We start from the raw sequence: 17,733 nt of genomic DNA on the forward strand, positions 1-17,733 counted from the left end.
GGCCTCAAGACTGCGTTCTATCACTACATTGATGCAGTGCTAATCGCATTATGTTCAAAATTAATAGTGAGATGGGCTATTCTGAACCATTTCTGGCACAGTATACAATAAAATAGGAACGCTATCCCTTCTAACCTCAAGTTCAGTCAGCCAATGCCTAGATCTTTCTTCATCTTTGTGGCCTCGGTCGCCATGACAATTCTGCATTCATGCTTTCATGCTAAGTGTCACGGTCAACATTCGCAGTTACAGCAGTTCTTTTTTCAATTTCAACGTTTTCGAATGTTAGGTACCTGATATACTGAAGTAACCAGAGTGCTGCTGAGACAACTAGAACGTTACTGAATTTATATACTGCTCCTAATTGCTTTGTCACAGCATGACAACGTCAAGAACTGCTCCATGGCCATATTGCTGCGGTACGAAAAATATGTTCATTCTGTAGGTCTAACGGCATGTGCTTAGCCACCCCGAGAACGTCCTTTCCTTTCACGTTTCAATTGTGTGATTTCTAAGGTTCTGCTAGCATGAAAATTCATGGTGTAACAATTCCCCCTCGCAGACGAAGTTCCGAGCATAAGTCATGGTTTTATTCGAGTGAAACGCTTTAAAAGAGCCACGTGTTCCACGTGGGTATTAGCGGAGTTTCGTCCTCTCTTAGCAAGGCGTGTGAGTATGCACGGACATGTACAGTTCGCCAGATGCTTTTGGCTTCGCCCATGTTTCCGCGTAAGACATTGTACACAGACGAAGTCCAAAGAAGGCTAGGTGATATTCCGATGGTACCGGTCGTAACATGTTGACGGATCCCAAAAAGCCAGAGTAGACCAGAAATCACTTCAAGCTCAAAGGAGCGCCCTACACTGGGCGATGTTGTATTCAAGCACTCCATGGTACTCGATACATTTTTTTTCAAAGCGAAAGCTTTACTACGCCAGCCAGCGAGCTATTTCGGCTCGTCGCGCCGTGTGCCGTATGCAGGCAGCCGTATGCCATATGTAGTGGCTGACGAGCGACCTTGAGCCGCCGCTGCTTAGCAATGCCGCAGCCGCACTCCACAGATGGCTCCGCCATTTATATATATATAAAAATATGCGCTTCGCCTCAGTGTATTTAGTCGTTATGGGTAGCGCGAAAGAGACGCAAGAGTGACCGAACGAAGTGAGGAAGAAACGACGCGCTCAAGAGACGCCAGATGAAAGCGCCGCACGACTCGAGAAGCGTCGTAACGAAGATGCGGCTAGAAGATGTCGGGCCACGTCCTGGACTGACTCTTCAACTGCAAACGAGGCCGCTTTAAGTTCTCGAGAGCGTCGCAATGATACGCTGCGCAGACGACGTGCCGAGGTTACGGAGGAAGAACGTGCAAGAAGACTGAAGACCACAAGCGTAGCCATGCAGCTCTTGCTTTCGCAATTCAACTAGGGTTAACCAGAGCTAAACCACACGCAGTTTTTTTTTTCGCATTGATTGGGTGCCCGCTGCTCTTGCATATCGACTCCGCCCACAATTTATCGGTGGGTCGGCGTTTCCTATTCGGCAGAAGTCCTACCGAAAGTGGCCGTTAGAACGTGAGACCAAATTGATGACAGAGTTCGCGATATGCTTAGAGCCTTAGGCACAAGGTCGCGGGATCGAATCCCGGCCACGGCGGCTGCATTTCGATGGGGGCGAAATGCGAAAACACCCGTGTACTTAGATTTAGGTGCACGTTAAAGAACCCCAGGTGGTCGAAATTTCCGGAGTCCTCCACTACGGCGTGCCTCATAATCAGAAAGTGGTTTTGGCACGTAAAACCCCATAATTTAATTTTTTAGAGCCTTAGGGGCGCTTTAGAACCATATTAAGATGGGTATTATCAATAAATAGCACAGTCATTAAGGTCGTCTAGCATAACTGATCAAAAAGAATGACAACATAAGAAGATCTCATGCGTACACCCACACCACCCTGACACTCGCTTGTATTTTGTGCCAGAATGTATTTGTTTAGCGGCCTACTTCTCTTTCCTTGAAGTGCGTTTGGCATAACAGAAAAATTGGAGGACGCTTAAACTTCGCCTTTAGGAATAGAATGACATAGCACTTAGACGCTCCTAACTGATTCTCACGTTTCCAGACAACTGCAGCTTGTTTGGTAATGTTTACCGGGAAGCGCTGGCTCCGAACTCTAAAACGAAGGCGACCGTTTTGGTGGAAATGCAGCCTCTTCCGTGGGCCACGATGCGGGGAAGGCGAGCACGATCTGGAGGTGTTGCAATGAAGTGGGCGTGTCGCTCCGGTATAAACGCTGGAAAAAGGGGTTTGTTTCAGTGTCCGCATAACAGAATGATGTTTTCTCGTATATTCAAATTACAATCCGATGGTATCATTTCTATAGGTTATGTGTAAGTCATATGTTACGAGTTTTCTCACGGAGTTTGCTTTGATAAATTCAATTACTTCAGTAACTTCTTAGCGTACATGGAGGATCTACGGTGTGGGGTATGCGTGGTTGGATTTGCATGGTTCGGGATAATTCTTGTTGAAATGAAGGTCGATGCCGAGGCCGAATTTTCTCCGACACGGGGCCCTTAAAGCTATCACGGTGAATTTTCCGATGCTGCCCGTGGACACGTAATAAAATTGGTGGTGCGTCAATCTTCAAGATTATTGTCGGCTCTCATGCGAGTAGCAATCGAACCTTTGACTGATACGCAATTGCTGTCGATGTGTTTTATATTATGGAAAGTTGCACAGACCCAGTCACACATAGCTAGTGACCGAAGCTGGCGTCAAATAGGTTCATTGAAGAGCAGCCGACACCAAGTCGCATATAAGTCACCCAAATTGGCGAGAAATGGGGTCCGCTGAGGAGCGGCACACGTAAAGTAGAACATGCAGTTACTCAAGCTTGCGTCCTAGTGGTACATTGCAGAGCAGCACATTGGCATTGCGAAATACCAGGAACCCAATATGTGCTGACGGTTGGCTTCGAACCCGGCTTGCTCAGTACAGCAGCGAGATGTTCTGGCCATTTGAACATGGACTACCCAGTAACTCAAGTTGGCGGGAGTTAGGCGCCGACTTACGTATACATACATACGTACGTACATACGTACATACGTACATACTCTCATGAGGTGCGCATGCGTGTTATAAAAGGCAACGACGACAACGCCAACAATGAAGACGCGAGCGTGATCGTGCAATGGCAACCGAAATAGGAGAACGAAAATCACTGCCGAAGCACTCCGTATAGATGATTAACCAGCGAAGCTTAAACATGCGACCCCTGTATTTATCACTGGTTAATCCAGAAGGCTCATTAAACGACACCTTGCTAGGCTGCCGGATCCTTGGTACGTAGTTGCTGCATGCGCGCGGTTGAACGTGCCCTTTCTTGTGTCCTGGCAATCGGTATGGCGTAGGCGAGTTCGTTCCCAGTTCTGCTCGCGGCGTTGCTGATCAAAAGCTACTTGCTCTTCAGGTGAACGTATGATGCCTGGCGCACTCATTTCGGAGCCGTAGATGAACTGCCGTGCGCGCGGTAGGCTGCGATGAAGAGCAACGGCGTCACTACTGGCCCATCCAATCACGCACCTCACTGTTTCTTTTTTTTTATTGCTTATGCGCATGGCGTTGCGCCGGAGGAGTCTTCGGCGTACATGAGAAAGACGGACTGACGGAGGAATTGGCTAACCACATACAGCTTCGCTGTAAAAGAAACCCCGGTGAGCCTTGTGGCGCCAGCGTGGAATGTTGGTGTGCCGCCATTGTGTAGCAGCAAGTGGACAAAGCGCAGCAGCGGCGGAAGGAGCAGCCTGTTTGCCCCTGTGTATGAGATTCTGCCTGTGTGTGGTTTTCCTGAGCCTGCAGCTGAACGTCTCAAGCTGGTGTTCCCCTGAGGGGAATCCAGCGGAGCACCGACCACAGTTTCTAGCTCCCGGCCTTCTCTTGTGGCTTTCGTTCCTTCCCGTCGTGCCACGTCAGCACACCTCCCAGCTTCAGCTAAAGTACCTCAGCAGCAGCCCACTCGTCGTCTACACCATTGTAGTCCTAACCTACTTCCACTCCCGAAACGAATCACGTGGCGATGTGTTAGCTTTGCTGACTTAATTCTGTAGTTTGTCTACATACTTAGCACTCCATACTTAGCAGTGGCCCATATTAGTGTTTGTTACTTGTTATATGTTTTTGGAATGATATAACGCATCGTTTATTTGTGCGCTACAGAGAGCATACTTTACGACCTTTCTTTCCTAGAACCGACTTCGTAGGCTACGTAGAATTTGTATCTCAGTGGCTATGGTGTTGGGCTGCTGAGCACGAGGTCGCGGGATCGAATCCCGGCCACGGCGGCCGCATTTCGAAGGGGGCGAAATGCGAAAACACCCGTGTGCTTAGATTTAGGTGCACGTTAAAGAACCCCAGGTGGTCAAAATTTCCGGAGTCCTCCACTACGGCGTGCCTCATAATCAGAAAGTGGTTTTGGCACGTAAAACCCCAAATATTATTATTATTATTATTAGAATTTGTAGAACCGACAACAGTATGAAGAACTACACCGTGACGCATAGATACGTATATACATGCATGCACACCACAAACTGGGTGAAGTTGCTAAGGAATACTGTAGCATTGTGGCCGCAATCGCAAAGCTGGCGTAACTTTATGAATTCAAACTGATAATGTGTGGTTTGTACATTGCACCCGCGACCTTTAAGATATTTATGGATGCCCTTCTTTAGGGCCTAAAGTGGGACATCTGCGTGTGTTACTTAGTAGAAATCGGGCCCCTCCGTTAACCCCGTTTCTTATCGTTTAGTAGATGCTGAGATTTTTGTAAGGGCTTTTGAAAAGCACAACTCAATCGAGGAAGTTCTCTTGAAGCGCATCTATTTAAATCGAGCGTTCCATCGTAAGAAATGCAGCATTGGTCAATGACAGACGTTGGTACATGTATCTAACAGGAAAATGTCTGAGGCCCCACAGGCACGGAAGCAGCTGTTGAAGCCTTTTGAGCCGTTTCTGCCTCTCAAGAAGCTTCGTACTCTAATTGGCCGGGATTTTATTTCGCCGACTTGTATCTGCGTTTGAAGTGGTCGCTTATACCTTCATGTTTTTGCCGCCAAGGAAATCCGCTTTAGACTCTACAAAGTGCGACACACTGCTAATGACGGACCTCATCTTGGTCCTCGCTCCTCACTGCTTTGAACAAGCGAAACCATCTTTTTAATTGTGATGGCAATTAAATGGGCACTCCAGGCGTATTTCTGCCGCCGCCATCACTGTAAGGTTCCGTATCATGTCCTGCGATGATAAAAATCGTCGCCGCGCACCGTATGCTGTATGTGCGAGGGAAAGCGTGCGACAGTGAGCCGGCGAATGCGTCGCAAAGGTCACAATCTCGCGTGCGCGAGCGAGCGAGGCGGGCCAGAAGTGCCTCCTCTTCTGTCGCCACCAGGTAACGGGGTGAGGCGAAGGACGAGGGGGGGGGACGTTCTGCTCCCTCAACTGCCCTTTACGGCGCAGCCGTGAGGGCGCCGTATCTTGAAAGTGATCTGCGATGTGGCCAAAATGTGCGCCTGCCAGAGCTATATCTTCAAATGGATCTGTGACGTTTGCGGAGTGTGCGTAGTGCCGGTAGCTTCGTATGCGCTGGGACTTCGGCGTTTCGTTCTTGTGGGAGAGAGAGATGCAAGATGGTCGCTGCTGCCACAACGATTCCAGACTCCAGCATTTTGACAGCAAGTTCCCGCGCTTATCCTGCGAGATATGATCAAGTTTTTATGTGCGCGCATGACACTGTGCTGGTTAATTTAGTTAACACGCTGGCGAGGTAGTTGGTTTGAATGCATGATAGAATGTGTAAGCGCGACTGAAAGAGCACGAAGAAAGAAACACCCCGCACATGTAACTGTGCACAGCTTAGCTGTGTCCGGAGAAAGGGGGAACCTGTGGGCTGGCCCGATTCCGGGCGTTTGGATCGCTAAGGCCCCACGGCAGAGGTCACAGACCTCTTTGGCAACTGCTTCGCGTAGATGGCACCCTCGGACTGACCAACCTGGCGGATATCAGTAGTTGCCTTTTCCCTTCTTTCTCTCCCCCCAGCCTTAAGTCTCTCTCTCACTTTCAATCTCTCCTGCCTCTCTGGCACCTCTTTTATTTCCAATTTTCCTGGCAGTCTTGCTTAACCTCGCGAAGTATATCCAACCTTGGGTCTATTATAATAAGTTACAGTAGCTATGTACTGCTAACGTTTGCGTTTCCTTCGAGGCCCGTAGCCTCCCCTTGTTGACCTCGGTGGTGGGTGGCTGGCAATGCCGCTGAAATTGAGCAACTATTTATTGATTTAATGTCTTTCCCTGTCTGCCTGACCACTCGCTTACGAAAGAGGGCGCACTGAAGAAATGCTTCACATTCTTGGTCTCCGCAAACAAACCTTCCCATCATTTCACATCATGCATAGTTAAAACCCTGAAACCATGAAACCAATGAAACCCTGAAACCCATGAGAATTATTCTTCCCTTCAGTATCCAAATGTCTTACTGATTTCATTAGGCCCCGGCTACAAAGTAACGAAAATGGCCAGCGGCTCCCTCCTCTTCGAGGTCCGATATCGGAACCAGCATAGAAAGCTCCCCACTCTTCAGGGGCGTAGCCAGGGGAGGGGGGCGCTTATGGGCTTCAGCACCCCCCCCCCCCGAAATTTTTTCCTGCTGTCCATGCATCGCCCACCAAAGCAATCCCCGGTGCCAGAAATTATTTTGAATTTTGTCTAGAATGTCTTTTTCACGTTCGAAAAGTCATTTCACCATGAACTCAGTCTGGATTTCGCGGCAACACCCATGCACCGGGAGTCACATAACACAAGCAGCCCCGTCCGAGCACAAAGTTTCAAGGGCGTTTTGGTGGTGAACGGGGTCGCCGCGGCATCTTGCGGAGTCCGCAGTATCTACGGAGCACATGGATGTCAATTCCGAAATTTATGGGTATAAATTTCTCATAAACTTTTGATGGGAAAGGTGCATTGACACTTTAAAAGTTGTGCTTTAGATTTTCAATTGCGGAGGTTTTTGGGTTTAACGTTCCTATAAATATTGGAAGCCAAAGGTGCATTGACTTTTCTAAAGTCTTACATCGGAACATACAAGGAGATAAGCAAAATCAACACACTATCAGACAAGTTAACAAAGCCAGCAGCGAGGTGCCATGAGATAGACCGTTGTGGTGGTTCATTTACGCCGTCATGGCACATAAAAAATATAAACATTTTTTTTTCACCTACGCCAAAGCATCTATGTCAAGACACTAAAGCCAGTCAAGGTGTCTACGTTCGTATTTATTTTTTCTACTTCGACTTTTATTCGCGAGGTCACATTGAGCCTCTTCAATTTTTTTTTGTCCTCGCTACCCTTCCCGCGGGCTGCCAGAAGCAGCCAGAGCGCATGTAGTTTTCTCGTGTTGCTCCGACCACCGCGCGGCGAACTTCGGTGCGTGTTCGCTTTTCTATGACCGAGTGGATTTTCGCCTAGCAGAGTTTTGAGCGCTTTCTGGCTGGCAGATCAGAAAAAAAAACACTATCGCCGCTCGCCGCCATCGCTGTGGGGACTAGACGAATTGCACCGCGTTCGCTTGACCGCAACCTCTCCGGAAAGTCTTGTCTCGCCAGTGTAGGATAGCGAGCAGTATGCGTATAGTTCTCGGTGGACCAAGCGTCTCACGTTTTCTTCGATATTCCTTCGGTAGCCACATTAGGTGCCCAAAGGAGGCATTCGATTGCGGCCAACATACATTGCGCTGTTTATTTCAGAGCCCCGGCCCCACACACGAAAAAAGAAAAGACGTTGGGGCGTAGGAAATTGTCGCACGGTGAAATTTCGATTTTTTGTTACTTCTTTTGCGAGCAGTAATAGGCCACGGGACGCTTCATTTGCCGGGTACTCTTATTATATAGTATTGCGATAGCCACTCCGGGCCCTTTCCTGCCGTCACCGTCCCCCTCATGTTTCGTACAAAGTCCAAGGGCGATAACATAGTGACCGGGCGCCGCATGCTTTATGTGCGAGTGAAAGCAGAGCTCGGGGCTGGGGGGCTGGAATGGGTGAAACGACGATGGCGGCTCAGTCTTGTGTGCGCAAAAGAGAAAAGCGGGGAGCAAGGGCGCCGCCTTCCGTCGCGCGCTATACAAAGGGGGGGGGAGGGGGGAGTGGATGGAATGGGGGCAGGATCTCGAACTCTGGGAATCTCTGATTGCGCAACAAGTTTATTTGTCTTGTTTGACGCATTATATACAGGGACTTATTTTTAGATGCGTAGATTTATTGGAGACTTATACGTATATTTAAATACCTTGGTGCGAGGTTTTGTGTGTACGTCTAGTGAACTTCGTTTCCAGTGACACTTTTTGTCTTTTATGAAGCTGTAGCTTCGCATTTGTATATTCCATTGTATCTTCGCATTTCTAATGTATGAGGGCGAGTCAAATGAGAGTGAGCCAACCAGCCTCGCGCAATAATGGTTCTGTTCATTATCTGCGAGGCATGCGCGTAGCACACAGGCATCTGTCATTTAGGAAAGTCATACGCAGGTGTGAGGAGAAATGTTTTTAATGCTCTCATAGACTGGGTTGAACATGGTTGGGTGACGTGATGGAGGCTCCAGAAGTTGAGCAGCGTGGTGCCCTGAGTTTTTTCATAGCTGAAGGTGTTTCATAAAAAGAAATTAGTCGACGTATGGCTGCCGTGTACGATGCACATTGCTTTTCATTGGCCACTGTGAAACGTTTGAGCAAACGATTCAAAGAAGGGCGTGAAAGTTGCAAAGACGATGTAAGACTGGGCCAAAGCCATCCTGCAATCACTCTTAACAATATTGCAAAAGTTTATGAGCTGATGAGACGAGAACGGAGGATGATCATCGATGAACTGGCAGAGCATGTGATCATCAGTCAAGGTTCGGTTCACGCCACAATTCAGGAACATCTCGGTTATCCGCTCTTGAGTGCGCCATGGTTGCCTAAGATTTTGAACTACCGAAAGAAGACGGAGTTCGGCGCTGTCTTGACTCATCTGATCCGGTACCACAATAAGAGTGACGACTTCTTGTCTTCAATTGCGATCGGGGACGAACCATGGTGCCACTTCTATGAGCCTAAAGCACGACGGCAAAGCTCACAGTGGATACATTAAAATTCATCACCCCAAGAAAAGAAAGGCCGTCATTTCCGTCGAAAAGGTATTGTTGACTTTTTTTCCATCGTCAGGGGCCATTACTGATACAATTTTCTAAATCTAGAGAGGCTATCAATTCTTTTCGCTATTGTAAAACACCAGATCAGCTGCGTGTCACAATCAAGAACAAACTACGTGGAAAATTGACGAATGGCGCCATCTTTTTCCAAGACAATGCCATCCCCACATCGCTAATGTGGTTAATGCAAAACTGGCAATGTTCTAGTGGGAAACGCTGTCACATCCGCCATACAGCTCAGCCCTGTCGCCTTGCGACTTCCACATTTTGGGACAACCGAAAAAACAGCTCCGGAGAACCGGTTTCGTGTCGGACGAGGACGTGAAAGAGTCAATTGCAGACTTTTCGAAGCAGCAACCCAAGGAGTTTAATAAGACGAGAATCACGCGACTCGTTAGACAACGGGGCAAATGTCTAAATGATCATGGAGACTACTTTTAAATAAAGTACGCCGTTTGTCATATGTTCGCATTGGCTGACTTTCATTTGACTCGCCCGCGTATATTTTGCAGAACTCCTGCTTTTTATACGTGCTCTCTGTTGTGTCTATAATTTCGGCGCAATTACTTGTTTATTTATATTTTTTACTTGTTTACTTGTTATTTATTTATTTACTTGTTATTTATTTATTTGACTCGCCCGCGTATATCTTGCAGAACTCCTGCTTTTTATACGTGCTCTCTGTTGTGTCTATAATTTCGACGCAATTACTTGTTTATTTATATATGTTTATTTATATTGTTTGATGAAAAAATACATATTTTACTTGTTTTGACAGTGTGTAGCGTTCAAGAATTTGTTTGCAGCATCTTTAGCAATGACAACTCAGTTATTATTCATGTATTTGATTCCCAGAGAAATTGTTTAAGAGGAAGCTTTAGCTCGCGCCCAACTCTGTCGCGGCCTATTCAAATACATGTAAAACGCGAAAACGCTTTTCTGTGATAACCCCGAATCGCTTTTAACGAAATTTGTTGCATTTGAGAGATAAAGTTAAATTCTAGTTTTTATTGGAAGCGAAATTTTGACTTTGGTGCCTGAACATTGTTTAAAATATTTTGAAAAACTCGAAAAACAAAAAATAGAACCACATTTACAAACCAATAGCTCTGCATCAAGCACATATGTCGCTGTTGAGTTAACAGCATCTATTATCACGGTCAAAGCGGACATATTTGGTGTGTCAATTCGTATCTTACGTATCCTACGTTACGTTGTGCTCAAGGATTCTGCGAAAGCCGTATTTCCATATTGCTAAATTTCTTGAGATTCATGTGTAACATAGCAATTTTGTCCGCTGTAGATGTACTATTAGGTGCAATTCACCTAATTGTGATATCATTTTTCATTGCCGAGTTAGAGTTCTAAATTTCATACTCTCGTCTACTGAAAATTTGCGATTTTGGTCTATTTTCAATAAAGAATCGATAACGTAAAAGAAAAATTCGAAACCAACAGTCACTATAATTGAAGTTTTTATTTTAAGTGCAGCAAACCTCTTCAAATTTGGTGCATTGGTTGCCGAAAAAACCAATGCTCCTTTTACATGTATATAGATAAGAGCACCCGAGCTAAAGCTTCCTCTTGAGGAGTAGACCGAGCTGCAGTGTGAGTCCCCCCCCCCCCCGAGCGACATTTCTGGCTACGCCACTGCCACCCTTGTAACACTGGGTGATGTAAAAAACAGTCACTCCAAGGCAATCGATGAACACATCTAAAGGTGTAATTCGTAACGGAGGCGACTAGAATTTCACCGAAGGTCATTCTGCTAGAGGGCTGGAAAGAACAAACGTTACGCAAGTACAACGAATCAAGATCAAAGACAACATTGAAACTCCCACGTAGCATCTAATCGTCATATTGGCTCCAGTACTCTCTCAGAGACCCTCAAAAGGGTATATATATGAAAACCCCAGTAAGACCGTTCATTCCAAACTGGCGTCGATGTTTCAACTGCTTATGATTCGGCCATGGCTCGCAAAGCTACCTGGGCCGACTGACATGCGCAATATATGCCGACGACGAACACACTTCTGATAACTAAATTCCAAACTGCGATGATGACAATGTAACATATTCATCTTACCATATGTGGGAAAAAGAACAAGACACTACAATAAAAGTAAAGGAGAACATATCTTTCAACAAGCACGGAAGCGTGTCTCTTTTCTTTATACCACAGAATATGCTACAGCGGTGCGTAAGCTTACAACGCCGCAGCAGACTCTCGCATCTGTCCGGTCCACAAAGAGTGGCCGTGGCCTTTTCACCAGTCCCTCTCGGCGGCAGGAGCCAGCGCTGCTTTGCCCTCCCTGATAGAGGGCCCATAAACCACTGGGTCGCTGGCCTCCAAGCCCTCGTCTCTTCAGGCGAGGCCTATGCGAAAACACCCCGCTCGTGTGAGCAGTAATCCAGCGGCTCCCAGTAGTAGATGGACACAAGACTGAGGAAGAAGGCGCATTCAGCGCCTCGGGAGAGGCGTGAGTCTTGCGACCGCTGCATTCAAGGATAAAAGCCGGATGACGGGGCACGGAAAAGCACCGGCCGCCAACTTATTTCCTATTGAAACAGCGCAGAACACAAACAATCATCATCGTCATCATCGGCCTGTTTTATGTCCACTGCAGGACGCAGGCCTCTCCCTGCGATCTGCAATTACCCCTGTCCAGCGTCAACCGATTCCAACTAGCACTCGCAAATTTCCTAATTTCGTCGCACCACCTAATCTTCTGCCGTCCTTTACTGCACTTCCCTGCTCTTAGTACCCATTCTGTCATCTTAATGGTCCAACAGTTATCTAATCTGCGCATTAAATGACCTGCCCAGCTCCGATTCTTTCTTTTAATGTTTATTACAATATTGACTACACCCGTTCGCTCTCTGATCGGAACCGCTCTCTTTCTGTCTCTTAAAGTCATGCCTAGCATTCTTCGTTCCATCGCTCTTTGCTCGGTCCTTAACTTGGTCCTTGCACGGTCCTAACGTTGTCCTTACACAAATCATACAATGGAACTTGAAAGGTCTTATCCGCAACCTCAATTACATTAAAGAACACAAATGCAATCCAAATGTGCTGTGTATTCAGGAGACGCATCTTAAATCTACGAAAACCATTTTTTTCAAGCAATACGCCATTTTCCGGAGCGACCGAGAAGACGCTGTCGCACCGTCCAATGGCGCAGTTGTAGTTGTACATAGAGCTGTTGCTTATTGACAACTTCATCTCCGAACCTCCATTTAGGCAGTTGCTATTCAAGCAGTGATGATCGATAAGCTAGTGACCATCACGTCTATATACATTCCCCAGAGCTATCAACTTTCTCGAGAAACATTTCAGTACTTTATTGATGAGCTTCCTCAGCTTTACATACTCGACGGACATCTAAACGCGCATAGTACACTGTGGGGCGACTATCGCTGTGAGACAAGCAGACGGCTATTAGAAGACTTCTTACCGTCCTCAATTGCATGCTTGCTTAAGAAGGAACAACATTTCACAGTACTGCGCACAACAAATTTTCCTTCATTGACTTAAGCATGGCGTCCAGTACAATTTGCCCTATCTCGAGTGGGAAGTGATTAAAAACTCTTATGGAAGGCACCATTTTCCCATCGTTTGAATCCTTACGAGAAAGGCAGAATACTCTACACTTATTCGTCAACGGAAAGTCGATTCCGGTGACTGGACGTGGTTTTGTGAACTGATAGACGTAACCTGGGATGATTTCCATGAAATTAGTATAGACGATACGGTAGGATACTTAACAGCATTTGCAATTGATGCTGCATTACTATGCGTCCCTCAAACAGTATGGGTCGCCTTCGAAACAATGTATTCCATGGTGGAATGGTGAGTGTAATGAACTGTAGTGGAAGCAAAACAGGGCTCGGAATTTTCTACGAACTCTCCAACCATACAGAACTTAATCAGAAAGTAAAAGAACACGCCGCCGTGCTAAATAGGAAACCTGGGTAATACGTGAGTAGCATCACTTCTTAAACAGATGAACGTGAAGCACGGAACAGGGTGAATAAAATAAAAGGCCGCGAAACACATCCTCTACTTCTAGTAAATAAACAAGGACACGCTTTTGAGGAACAGACAGGTTGCCTAAGAGAACCATTTCGAGCATATTTCCAATACAGTCCATTTCTGAAATACCAGCGACAAGCAGAGCTACTGCCTCTTGGCCGGAAAGGCGCATACAACGAAACATAAAATCGTCCATTTACCATAGCGGAGTTGCTGGCCTCCCTGAATTGCTGTACCAAGTCCGCTCCAGAAAATGACAGAATAATGTATCTGATCAAGCACTTACACCCTGAAAACCACAGAACACTACTGCCGTTCTGTAACTTAATTTCTGCTGCCGGCTACATTCCATCCACCTAGAAAAAAGGAATCGAAATTCCTATTCTCAAGTGAGGCAAGGACCCTTCCTTACCCAGTAGTTATAGATCTATAGCTATATAGCTATGACAAATTGTCTGCGCAAATTCTCTAATAAAATCATTAACCGGCGCCTCGTACATTTCCTTGAAGGCAAGAAAATAGTCGGTCCCTTACATTGCAGTATTAGGGATGGTAGATCTAAACCAGATCTCCTTGTCCACAGTGAGAAAACATCCGTGATGCAATTGCGCACTGGTACTTTTCTCCTCAGTATTTTTTAGATATGGAGAAGGCGCATGACACAGCTGTGCGCTTTGGTATCCTCCGTGATCCGTCTGAATGGAAGTGCGAAGACACTTACTGAATGTGACTCAGAGCTACCTCTCCTATCACAGGTTCCGTGTTAGAGTTCGTAACGTTCTGTCTCGTCATTTTACGCAAGAGGCTGGTGTTCTACAACGCGGTGTCCTGAGCTGCGCTCTTTCTTACTGTGAAAATGAACTGACTCCACACTGCCATACCAGGCACATGTTTTATTCTGTTATGTGAACAACCTTCGGATAGGATAGGAATCACGTATTCTTGGTATCTGCGAGATAAAAGTACAGCCTGGCGTAAATAAATTCTGTATGTGGACAGACGAGAACGGTTTTAAACTAAACACTCAAAAAGTAGTGTGTCATGTTCTGTAACAGGAGAGGTATACAGCCCCACCCTGTAATAGAACTTAACATAGCGCGACTATCTGTAAACCGTGAACATAATGCTTTGGGTATCATTTCAGACTGGAAGATTACTTTTGTCCCGCACCTGAAGTATCTATAAGCAAAATGTCTCCAGGCTATGAACCTACTAAAACTCCGGTCACCACATACTGAAGACGCGACCGAAGATACCTTATAAATTTGTAAAAAACTCGAGTGTTAACACACCTAGACTACGGATGAACAGTCTGTAACTCTGCTGGACTAAGTGTTCTGAAAATGCTAGATCCAATCCCCCGGTTATGCATCCGCCTTGTTGCAGGCGCCTTCAGGACTGGTACTGTGCAAAGCCTGTACGTCGAATCTAACGAATAGTCTCTATGCTAAAAAAGGACGTATTTAAGCTGTTAGTATGTCTTGAATGTAAAATCAGCCGTAGATCATCCATGTCACTCTATTATTCACGACTTGTCCATGGCCATGCTGTTCCGTAAATGCCCAGCCAATAGGCCTCCTCTGTCCCTTCGGTTGGAACCACTGTCAGAAGAAACATGCTTCCCTCTTTAGAGAATTAACTAATGGCTCCTACTCGGCTTACACTGCCCTGAGAATGGCAGAGTACCCACTGCGACAGCTCTTAAAATATCAAAACGAGCACCTAAGCCACATATACATTCGCGTTTTCTTGAACTTGAGTATTCCTGTGCTGAATTTATTACAGATGCTTCGAAGTCTCCTCCCGGGGCTGCTTACCAAGGTATAGGACTATTGTTTTATTATGCGGTACACTGAATCCATAGACAACTATTTTTACGGCCCAAGCATACGCGGTCCTCTATGAAGTTAAACACATTGAACAAACAAATCTCAATTGGCCTATCGTGTTTACAGACTTGTTGATTGCAGTCCGAGCCCAAATGCGTTTACGAAAATGTAAGGACAATGTTTTTAACCAACTGCACACAGTGGTATGCTCTGCTTATATGGATAAAGAAGTCATCATCCTTGGTTGGGTGCCTGACCAGAGTGGCGTAAAACGAATGAATGAAACGAATGAATAGAATGCTACCTCAGGTTTTAGCGACTCCGACACTGACATACCCATTCTAGCCGCGGACCTTAAACTATACTTACGTCAGAAGCTGAAGAGGCACTGGCAGGAACAATGGGACTCACAGGCGTCCAATAAACTGCACTTGATCAAACCTAAATAAGGGCGCTAGATATCCGAGAAAGCAATGCGATGCAAGGAAGTGCTGCTTTGTCGATTAAGAATAGATCGTGCCTTCAGCACCCACTGTTACCTGCTGACTGGAAGCGGTACTTCCTCTTGTCGAGGGTGTGGCGACAGCCTTACAGTTCTCCATGTCTTCGTGCAGTGCAGGCAAATAGAAACTGAGCGTAAAATGTACTTTTTTTAGTACCATCAGCGTATCCCACTTCACCGAGCTTTTATTTTTTCTGAGTACCAAACCTATTTTTAACCTGGACCCAGTTTTTAGCTTTCAGATTAAGTTAACATCTCAGAAATTATTTGGCCAAGTCGTGTGTAGCACAGCCTCGCCTTTGAGGCTGTAACGCCGTTGACATTTGTGCTTACATCATGTGCCTCTCAGTTCTTGCTTTACTTCAAAAGCCCTGTGGAGGCCGTAGTGCTTGTATGAATTCCTTCAAATAATTTCTTCGCAACAAAACTCTTGACTCCTATTTTATCATGAGTCATTCTCATTACTTTGATGCTTACATATTTTACGCAGTTTACAGCAACCTGTCTATATCACATCTACGTTCGCTACTCGATTTGCTTATTGTGCATGAATTACACAGTTAATTTCCATATGTGATGGCGCTCTTTGGCCATAGTTGCACCTTGGCCATTAAACGCCATACATCATCATCACCACCTGCATCTATATAATTATGTGAGCTCTTCGCTGTCATAGCAGGCACCGTGCCGTCACTTCCTCCATCGAAGGGTGATATTACGAAACGATCAGTACATGAATGAACGTCCATGCCTTGCTGGGTGATGAATACGCTTGCGCGTGGGTGGATCAGCAATCTTCCGTTGACCTACCTTTCTTGAAGGTACTCTGTAAATACACCCTGCGCCTACATCTAGCGTTCATCGCAATAGCTTTTGTCAGATGCTTTCGCATGGATATATTTTCACTCCCCATTCCGATCCTGAACTTCCACGCTTAGGACTGTTCGAAACTTACACCAGACTGCATGTTAGATTTTACCGGAGCAGGGTGTACATTTTCGTGCAAAAGCTCACTTGGTATTGGCCACGCTGTTAACGCCGCGAGCCTGTTCCTTGCCGTGCCATTGAAGGCCATTTTGTGCTCCTCTCAACTACATGCTCGGATCGGCGTAGGCTTCTACGGACTGCTGCAGACCACCTCACGAGGTATGCAGAAACAATCGATTATTATTATTATTATTATTATTATTATTATTATTATTAGCCTGGTTACGCCCACTGCAGGGCAAAGGCCTCTCCCATACTTCTCCAACTACCCCAGCCTTGTACTAATTGTGGCCATGTAGTCCCTGCAAACTTCTTAATCTCCTCCGCCCACCTACCATCCTGCCGCCCTCTGCTACGCTTCCCTTCCCTTGGAATCCATTCCGTAACTCTTGATCACCATCAGTTATCTTTCCTCCTCATTACGTGACCTGCACGTGCCCATTTATTTTTCTTGATTGTAACTAAGATATAATGAACTCGCGTTCCCTCACCCAATCAGCTCTTTTCTTATCCCTTAACGTTACACCTATCATTCTTCTTTCCATAAGCAATCGATATGCCTGCTGAAACGGTTCTTGTCTTAACCTTGCATTGCATAACGTTCTAACGCGCAAATTCCTGAGCATCGACGCCGTGTGTTCCACTCCAATGCACTTTGAGAACTTCTCGTTGAATACTGTGTTGTGCACCATGTTGTTCGCTGACGTACATTACTACATTACCCGACTTGAAAAAACGCCTCAACTGTACTGTTGGCGACGAGGCTTCGATGAATGTCACCTCGAACCAGGCGAACTGGGATCTTGTTCTTTCCTTCTTCACGTACGGCTACAACACCGCTCCCAGAAACCATAACAGGCTCCTTCCTCTTTTTTTTACTCTATGGCAAAGGACCTATATTTTCGATTGATACCATTATTCAACATTGTCCCGAATCACGTGAAATCGCACTATTTCCTGGAGCCGCCTGTTCAAACGAATGTGAGCAACTTGCCCGCAACCTTACTAAACAAGACAAGACGCAGCAGAAACTTCGCGCGCACGCACACGCGCGCACACGCACACGCACGCACAGTACCGTTCTGATCATTTCTGGGTTCCGTAGTTTAGACTCTCACGTCAATATGAAGGTAGCTTGCCTTCACCAC

Source organism: Dermacentor variabilis, chromosome 4 (assembly GCF_050947875.1).
Source record: "Dermacentor variabilis isolate Ectoservices chromosome 4, ASM5094787v1, whole genome shotgun sequence".
NCBI lineage: Eukaryota > Metazoa > Arthropoda > Arachnida > Ixodida > Ixodidae > Dermacentor > Dermacentor variabilis.